This window comes from Amborella trichopoda, chromosome 11, assembly GCF_054954075.1.
Source record: "Amborella trichopoda isolate Santa Cruz 75 chromosome 11, AtrichopodaSantaCruz75HAP2 v2.0, whole genome shotgun sequence".
Classification (NCBI taxonomy): Eukaryota; Viridiplantae; Streptophyta; class Magnoliopsida; order Amborellales; family Amborellaceae; genus Amborella; species Amborella trichopoda.
The window spans coordinates 14,744,827-14,755,063 of NC_142346.1; the positions used below are offsets into that span (position 1 = coordinate 14,744,827).

The 10,237-nt window shown below is 38.3% G+C and overlaps 1 long non-coding RNA gene across 1 annotated transcript; it reads right to left on the reverse strand.

Moving 5' to 3' along the window:
• Positions 1-3,883: 3,883 nt before the first annotated feature.
• LOC148779766 (uncharacterized) lies at positions 3,884-5,130 on the reverse strand. The gene is made up of 2 exons (XR_016044704.1): positions 5,047-5,130; positions 3,884-4,363 (listed from the first exon to the last, which is right to left on the reverse strand). It is a non-coding gene; the product is annotated as an uncharacterized LOC148779766 (long non-coding RNA).
• Positions 5,131-10,237: the final 5,107 nt, after the last annotated feature.

Below are 10,237 nucleotides of genomic sequence, written 5' to 3' on the forward strand. Positions count from 1 at the left end.
GAAGCTGAGAGAAAGAATGTTTTAGAGAGAGAAAGAGGGAAGAGCTTTGGAGAGAGAAGAAAAAGGAGAAAGAGTGGTGTTTGGGGTTTAGGGTTTGAGTTTTCTGCTCTGATACCTGTTGCATGTCATTTTTGACGTACTTCCATGAGCCCCTACGAATAAGGACAGAGCCGGTGACAGTCTGGTTTTGCAGGTTCACGGAACACCTGCAGGCCATGATTGTGCCGAAAAATAAAGCCTTCAGCCTAGTGTCCTGGGTGTGGTACCCTTGGACCAAAAAGGACCCCTTCACTGTAGCCCTGTGATGACGGCTACAGTAGGGCACCAGACCATCACCATTGTGCTCAGAACGTCAAAGAATCCCTGAGGACCAAATTTGGGCCCAATCGGACCATTCTAGAATGATCTACGATTATGCAGCCTCACAACTCACGGGTTCTACCATAGCGCGATGTGGCTTCACCCGACCAGTCCCGGAAACCAAGACTGCGACAAGGTTTTCCTGCGGTAGCTTCTTCAACTCACGGTGCTTTCCTCAGGAATCAGACTGAGCTCAAATTTTAACATGTTCTGGATCACGTCAGCCTCGTCATTTTGACCTATGGCATTCACTCTGGCATGACCGGGAACAACCATTGCTCTAAGAAGGAAAGCGACCGAAAAAATGAAAAAACAAAACAGGATCCAGCAAGCTCCAGATTCGGTGAAGCATTGCTCGATATCCATACCATGGACCAATGCAAGGAAAGATTCAGCAGAACCACCTCGCACATGGCTAAATTCTGGTGTAACTTTTGCATCCAATCCCTTGTTAAATGGATGCATGTCCTCAAGATGCTGAGGAAACAAATCCAGTCGATTGCCAGAATCCCTTTTCCGGCAACCTCTCAAATGAAGTAAAGGCACAAATCAACACCAAATAAGACTAAACTTGGTGCAAAACGACTGCAAAAACCTCCTCTCTGACTTGCAAGCAGAGCCAGGAGCTAAATCGACGCAGCTCGAAAATGCATTGGCAAACAAAGTTCGCAAAAATGGCCGTACATTCACCCCATGGAAGGACACTACAGCATGATTGACGGGAATCAAAATGGTCACAATCAAAAGAAGAACAAGAATATCTTGCTGAAATAGCCGAACAGTTGCCGCACGTATTCAGACCAGCTTCCAAGGTCTTCTCATGGCAGAGCATCCTGCATGCAGAGACGATCTCGTCACTCAGGCAAAAGATCACAAGGGCATTTGGTTATTTTCATCTAATTTTTTGATTTATTTTCAATATTTTTAATTGTAATTAAGCTTGGCTTTTGAGCGTTTATCCCTGTTTGGTGAATCCTCTATATAAGCAAGATTACCCCATTTGTAAAAGGACACACATAGAGGACACACTCTGGGTAAGGTAGAGACTCTCGTTAGGTTTCCCCATTGAGAGCTCTCAACTGGAATGAAGGGTATTTCTTTCTTGTTGTCTTGGTCCCTTCTCTGAGTGCTTGTCTTGGTCCCTTCTTTGAGTGCTTTGTCCATTCGAGAAGAGAGAGAAAGGGAGAGAGAGGAAACATTGAAAGGGAGGGGCACCCTTGAGTGCACGATCCCTTCCCCTTGAGTGTACGGTCCCACGGACACACCCGGTCTCGTGAGCCACCTAACCCCTCCCGAGTCGAGTCATCCCTTCTCTCTCTCTCCCTCTCTCTCTCTCTCTCTCCTCGTGCATGACCCCATCCGTGCTACAGTTTGTGCCCGCCCACGAGTGCAAGGACACCAGCCAACATGTGAGCCTCCGCCCTTGGATTTCACTTGCCCCCTCTGTTCTTCTTTCTTTCTTTTAGCAGCCAGCAAACCCTTCCAAGAGGGTACTCAGAGAGGTGGGATATCAAAGTCTTGTCCCCATAGCATTGAAAGAGTGAGGGGAGAGAGATTGAGATCTAGAGGAGGGTTCCCATTCAAACCGCACTGACAAATAGCCGGAGGGCTTTGTCATTGCTCTAAGAGGGCTATCCGCCTGGGCATGTCCCCAAACCCCTATAGCGGCGTAAGAGCGGCTCGCGCTCCAGTCGCAAAATCTCTCTCACTGTTGGTCTTCTATCTGCAAGCAAGAGGCTCTCGCGCGCCTATTGCACGTTGGACCTCAACAGTTTTTCGAGAGAGGGCTTCCCCGTCCACGAGTCAATGGAATCCAGGAAACCATCGACATCAATATCATGTTGAGAAAGATAATAAGGAGAAAAGAATTACGTGGTTCAACATATTTGCATACATCCACGAGAAGGGAGATTGCTTGTTATTATCTCATAACTCCTTATTTCCCTTACATTATATATATTACAACTTCAAAGCAAAGAGAAGAGTAGAAGGTGATAGAGATGATAGAGAGAAATCCCTAATTTTGAGGTAACCAATATAAACACTTGGTCAACACGGTTACATCCAACTATTCCAACATGGTTACAGCCAAATATTCCAACAAGATTAAAAAAAATTCATAAAGGAAAATGTGTACAGTGAATGCACCAAATATTAGGCATTGACACACCATAGCCATCAAATGTAATGACCATGTCATAAAAATTTACCAAAAGAAAAGTGATTGGGATGTTTCGTTACATGAATGTTAGATGAAATGTTTCACCTGAAAACTTCGTATTTATGTTAATCATTCCTAATATCAATGACAATAAAATAAATTGACTACCAAATCAAATACCAGCTTTCAGTGCTTTAATAGCTAGATCGGAAGGCTGAATTGCAAGGGAATTGGGTGATTCGGTCAATCCAAATCATGCGATTTGATAGAATTGGATAAGTCAATCAAAGTCAGATCGATTCCCAGTTCTAACTAAGAACTAATTTGGTCCTCACCAATTTCTAATTTGGATTATGAATCACAGATTCCCAATTTGGATAGGCAGGTTTTGAAACACTAACTGGTTCTATCTGACGTACAACTTTAATGGTTGTTGTAAGGCACCGCAAATTCAAGGGTTTTCAAAGCTCAAAAGAATTTCCTTTTTAATTCTTCGAAATTTGTTTGCAAGGTGAGTTAAAGATGATATGAAGATTTCCCAATGAGAAAAATCCCCTTGCGTTTCCTTTCCGCACAACTATACCACCTAAGTAGTCGAGCAAGATTATATAATATTTTTCCACTGTTAATTAAAGTTTTAATTTTTTTTGGGAAACTCTAATGGAAGAATTGTCCTCTTAGGACTTAAATTGGCAAGCTGTGAAATATTCTTAAAGCACCAAGCTTCATTGCATAACTAGTTGTCACTACTAAAAGAGAATCTTCAAATACACTTCAAAAAAGGAAAGGGGCTAGGGTTTTATTGGTAGCACCCCCATATCTTAATCACCACGTTGTGGTTTCCATTCCTACTGACACCACCACATTAACACCATAAAAAAACTAACTCCTAAACTATTTGAAAAAATGGGTAGGGGCATGTCTTCCCATTGAATTACCCAAAAAAAAAAAATTGTATCTTCAAATGGTTAAACTTCATGTAATTATAGATTCATGATAAAGTAATACTCCTCATTATTTAAATAAATCAACATAGGGATGGGAGAAAGAACACATAAGTGACTACAATTCTCCCTCTTTCCTTCAAAAGCATGCATTATGTAGGTGTAAACCCTAGGGAACACCAGTATTATTGGTAATTTTTTTTTTTTTTTTTTTTTTAAAAATTCCCCGAGTTGTATACACTACTCGGCTCAGTCTGAGTCAACTTAGCTGAGTTCTGGGACCTTGATTGTAATACGTTTTAAATTTGTTAGTTAATGAGAAATGGTTGCTCTTTTGTATATATGAAGAGAGAAGCATCACAAGATCTTGTTGTCATGACATGTCAATTTATGTTATTACTCTCAAGTAGTGGACAAATTAAATGGCATAAGTCTTTCTTTTTATTAAACTTATCAGGGTTGGTGGTCAACCACACTTATCAAGCCATGCTATCCTCATGTGCCTATGTAAAAGAAACCATGCTAAACAGTTCTTGGGTAACTGATGTTATTGAAACCCTTGATACTTCATCCCCTTTGTACATGGCCCCAAACATCCTCCTTAAATGGGTTATGGGATAGAGGCATGATCTTGCATGGCCATTGTAAGGACCCGGAATTTTTCGGCATCTATAAGGAAGCCACCGTGTGTGAAGGGAAGCTGCAGTGCGTGAAGGGAAGCTGCTGTGCGTGAAGGACGTCACCGTGCGTGCATGGGGTTGCTATCGTGCCCGACATCGCCATACGTGTCACTACCATGTGTGACACCGCCGTACGCATCACTGTTGTGTGCATCACCTCTATGTGCGACACCACTGTGTGCGTCACTACCGTGTGCATCACCGTCGTGTGCATACTGCTGAGAGTGAATGGCAGTTTAGGGAACTTCTATGCTTGTGTGCCACTTTAAAATTAGACTCACTTATCTTTTAGAAGTGGTTTGGCTTCATTCTAAGACATTTTAGTTAGTAAACAATGCTACACAAAACATGTGATAGTTCTGAAAAATTCAACAAAAAAATCCAATATGGTATCCTAGTAGAGAATGAACATAACTTTTGAATCACAAATAATTCTATCATAATTTCAAGACCATTTTTAAAATAGATTCATACATATTTCATTTAGAAGTAGTTTGAACGCATTTTGACATGGATTGGTCAATGAACAGTCTTGCACAAAAACATGTAAAGTTTTTGGAATTTCTTTTCATAATTCTGGCACGTCCTAGCAAATGGCTCATAAATTTCCAATCAAAAGAGTTATTGATATGGAGTACTTTCTCCTTTAAAATAGACTCAAAGGGGAATTGCCCTAAAAAACTTCAAAATCAACAGAAATAATTTCAGTGCTCAATCAATTACTCAAAAAGGAGTCAAAATTCTGAAAAAACAAGTACATTCCAGCAAGATTGCAAGAGCATTCAAGTCATATTCATGTTCAAAGTTTCATCGAGAATCATGCTTAAACCTCATAATTTGATAGACAAAGAAAACATGCATTAACTCAAAACATAAAGATATGGTAAACAAACCCACTTACATGCACCAAAAGACTCCAAGCTTCCCCACATAGGCCAAGCTTCCAAAGATGGTCTCAAGCTTTCCCCACAAAGGTAGGTCGTGGATGAGAGGGAGAGCAAAATTTTTGAGAGGGGTACGAAGGGAGGTACTTATAAGCAAGGAGATGGGGGAGGCAGCAGGCAGGTGGCATGCAAGGACCCACAAGTGGCAAACAGTGGTAGACATGTGGCATTTAGGGGTTTACAAGTGGCACACAAGCATAGAAGTTCCCTAAACTGCCATTCACTCTCAGCAGTATGCACACGACGGTGATGCACACGGTAGTGACGCACACAGTGGTGTCGCACATAGAGGTGATGCACACAACAGTGATGCGTACGGCGGTGTCACACATGGTAGTGACACGTATGGCGATGTCGGGCACGATAGCAACCCCATGCACGCACGGCGACGTCCTTCACGCACTGCAGCTTCCCTTCACACACGGTGGCTTCCTTATGGATGCCGAAAAATTCCGGGTCCTTACAATGGCCATGCAAGATCATGCCTCTATCCCATAACCCATTTAAGGAGGATGTTTGGGGCCATGTACAAAGGGGATGAAGTACCAAGGGTTTCAATAACATCAGTTACCCAAGAACTGTTTAGCATGGTTTCTTTTACATAGGCACATGAGGATAGCATGGCTTGATAAGTGTGGTTGACCACCAACCCTGATAAGTTTAGAAAAAAGAAAGACTTATGCCATTTAATTTGTCCACTACTTGAGAGTAATAACATAAATTGACATGTCATGACAACAAGATCTTGTGATGCTTCTCTCTTCATATATACAAAAGAGCAACCATTTCTCATTAACTAACAAATTTAAAACGTATTACAATCAAGGTCCCAGAACTCAGCTAAGTTGACTCAGACTGAGCCGAGTAGTGTATACAACTCGGGGAATTTAAAAAAAAAAAGAAAAAAAAAATTTACCAATAATACTGGTGTTCCCTAGGGTTTACACCTACATAATGCATGCTTTTGAAGGAAAGAGGGAGAATTGTAGTCACTTATGTGTTCTTTCTCCCATCCCTATGTTGATTTATTTAAATAATGAGGAGTATTACTTTATCATGAATCATAATTACATGAAGTTTAACCATTTGAAGATACTATTTTTTTTTTTGGGTAATTCAATGGGAAGACAAGCCCCTACCCATTTTTTCAAATAGTTTAGGAGTTAGTTTTTTTATGGTGTTAATGTGGTGGTGTCAGTAAGAATGGAAACCACAACGTGGTGACTAAGATATGGGGGTGCTACCAATAAAACCCTAGCCCCTTTCCTTTTTTGAAGTGTATTTGAAGATTCTCTTTTAGTAGTGACAACTAGTTATGCAATGAAGCTTGGTGCTTTAAGAATATTTCACAGCTTGCCAATTTAAGTCCTAAGAGGACAATTCTTCCATTAGAGTTTCCCAAAAAAAATTAAAACTTTAATTAACAGTGGAAAAATATTATATAATCTTGCTCGACTACTTAGGTGGTATAGTTGTGCGGAAAGGAAACGCAAGGGGATTTTTCTCATTGGGAAATCTTCATATCATCTTTAACTCACCTTGCAAACAAATTTCGAAGAATTAAAAAGGAAATTCTTTTGAGCTTTGAAAACCCTTGAATTTGCGGTGCCTTACAACAACCATTAAAGTTGTACGTCAGATAGAACCAGTTAGTGTTTCAAAACCTGCCTATCCAAATTGGGAATCTGTGATTCATAATCCAAATTAGAAATTGGTGAGGACCAAATTAGTTCTTAGTTAGAACTGGGAATCGATCTGACTTTGATTGACTTATCCAATTCTATCAAATCGCATGATTTGGATTGACCGAATCACCCAATTCCCTTGCAATTCAGCCTTCCGATCTAGGTATTAAAGCACTGAAAGCTGGTATTTGATTTGGTAGTCAATTTATTTTATTGTCATTGATATTAGGAATGATTAACATAAATACGAAGTTTTTCTAAGAGACTATTACATTGAAATGTTTGCTCTGCTATGAAATATCGAATGCTTATAAAATAATGAATTCTTGTGTAATGGTGAAGGCCTATGAATTATTGAATGTGCATGGTTGTAATAAGACATGCCTATAAATTATTGAATGTGTATGGTTGTAATAAGATATGCCTATGAATTATTGAATGTGAGTGGTTGTAATAAGACATGCTTATGAACTATCGACTGTGCATGGTTGTAATAAGACATGCCTATGAATTATTGAATATTAATGGTTGTAATAAGACATGCCTATGACTTATCGAATGTGTCTGGTTGTAATAGGATATGCCTATGAATTATTGATTGTGCGTAGATGTAACAAGACATGCCTATAAATTATTGAATGTGCATGGTTGTAATAAGACATTCCTATAAATTATCGAATGTGCTTGGTTGTAATTAGACATGTCTATGAAATAGTGAGTGAGCATGGTTGTAATATGACATGCCACAGATGTGCTATAAAGCATTATGCAATGAGCAATCTATTGATAGTGTGATATGGTTTGACAAGAATGTGATATGAGGCACTACGCAACGGGTTATCCGTTGGTAGTGTAATGTGATATGTTATGATAAGAAAGTTGTGCCGGCAGTTGGGATCTTCCCTAACTCGCCATAATCAGAGTTAGGATGTGAATGTGAATAGTCAGGAGGGTCACACCCCCCAGATCTATATGGATACTATGCATTGGGTCATCCCTTGGTAGTGTAACGCTCTCTTATCAGAAGGGCATAAGGAGATGGTTGTATCTTGCAAGGCCTTTGCCTATCAAAAGCCCTAATGCGCACTGGGGACTGTGTGTATAAGTGAAGACATTAGGAAATGGGTCATCCGTTTGTCATTGTCTTCCCTCATGAGTAAGGGTAGAGGCCCTAAGCAATGGGTTTTGGCTTCGCCTAATTGATAGGGTTTCTATTTCGAGAATAGGTGATATTAGGATTGCCTGTAGTCATTTTATTATTTGCCTGAATTGTTGATAAGTTATTTCAAAGAAAAGAGTTGATAAACTGTTAGCTCATGATATATTTCATATTTGATTTGTGCTTGCTCCACCATGAAAGAAATTTCTCATGACATGTTGAACTGTGATGCATGACTCCATATTGTATAACCTGCATGAAATTCTAGGGACGATTATGAATAACTGCATATAGGCAGGAATGCGTGGTGCTTGATCTACTTACTAGGCTTTATAGATCATTCCTTTAACTTCTTGAATGTAGAGTGATAGCTCGCGGGTTGAGGTTGCACGGTTGGGTGATAATGATTGGCGGTTGAAGACCCATACTTAACAAGGAAGCTCCCTTTTAATTGTAGGTATTATATGGTAGTTGGCCATATAATGGTTTTGTTGTGAAGCTATATATTTTTGTGGTTGGGCCTTTAGTGCCTCGAACAATTTGTAATACTATGGAAATTGTATATAAATTTGGTTTTAGTGTTCCAGCTTTTGTTATGGTTGTGTTTGGAGATTTTGTTTTCTTTCGTGGTTTGATTTGATTCCTTATTTTTAAAAGCGTTGAGCCACTCCCACCTACATGGCATTCGCTACCTCTGGTCGTAGTACCACACCCTGTTACTCTCCGGCAAGTATGGCATGAGGGCAGGGGGCGGGGCTGTGACAGCCATGGTCCGGACATGGCTAGTGTGATCGACAATGGCAATGTGCAGCGAGATGGTGCCTTTGGGTTTCGGTTTCCCGATGAGTACGGAGCACGATTTCTTGATGAATACATAAAAAGTAAAGCCACACTTCAAAATCCTCTTGGAAAATCCTAGGAAACTCGAATGTAGGCTGAAAATACATTTCCTTTCTTGTAAAGCTCACTCTAAAAATGTTGGAAAATGCAGTATGAATGCTAGAAAAATTTATGATGGGTTGAAAATATATTTCCTCGGAATTTGAAGATAAAAAAATAGTGTAGATGTAGCAGAATCTATGAATATTTGAAAAGGGATGGTCCAAATAATGCTTTACAAGATGGCTTCCAATCGTTGTTTCTCTCTCTAATCAGGTCCAGATGATCAATTTAATGGCTTTCAAACCAAAAGGTGGCACCTATAATGAATAGTAGTATAAATTGAATCCCAATTGTCAGATCTTCATCGGGTGGTTCAAAATATATGTCATTATTTGAATTTTAATCTTTTTTAGAAATCAAATCAAGATGAAATTTTGAGCGTATATACTTTACATCTAGCATGCACCATATAAAATATAAAACAAGTACTTTAAAGAATTTAAAATGACCAAATCATCCCCATCATTTTTAATGGATATTTTGATCATTTTTTATTTTTGAAAATATTTGTTTTATATTTTTCTTGTGCTCCCTATTTTTAGTACACACACCCAAAATTTCATTACAATCTATTTTCTAAAAAATATTAAAATTCAAATCGTGATATATATTTTGAACCAATCGATGAAGATCTGACGACTGGGATTCCACGTATATTACTATTGCCAAGCTCTTGGTAACATATTATATTATAATATAATATATATTATATCAGATATTGGTATATTATATGTAACTTATTGTAATATACATTATAATAATATTATATATATTATATTACACATAAATAAAAACTAAATTTTGAGTCATAAGAATAGTGTATCTTATAACAAGTTATCTGGACTTCCTATTTTCAAGATTTTCAAGTATTTGTAGATCTATTCAAGTTGCATAGGTTTCAATATTTTAAATCTTATATTAAAGTTGAACATAAATTTTCAAGCTATCGTAAGGTTTTCGACATCGAAATTATATCTTCTGGTAAAATTTAGATGTACGTCTTATATGTAAAATTTAGATGTAATATTTACATCTTCTGGTAAAATTTAGATGTAAAATAACATAAAGTGGGCACTTTATATGGGTGAGGTTTGTACAAGGCACCCTCCTTATGCTACAGAATTAAGGCGCACTTCTAAATTTTTTATGCAGATATAGTTTTAGTTCAAAATACTTATAATTACTTGAAAATCTAGTTTTATCTCTAGTGGTAAAATTTAAAATTCTAGAAATGGTACAAATCAAGTAGATCTACAAACACCAGAAAATCTTGAAAATTGATGGTCCAGATAATTTATTACAAGATGTATTATTTTTAGAAGTTGAAATTCTTTTTCTTTTGTTTTCATATCTATATATCTT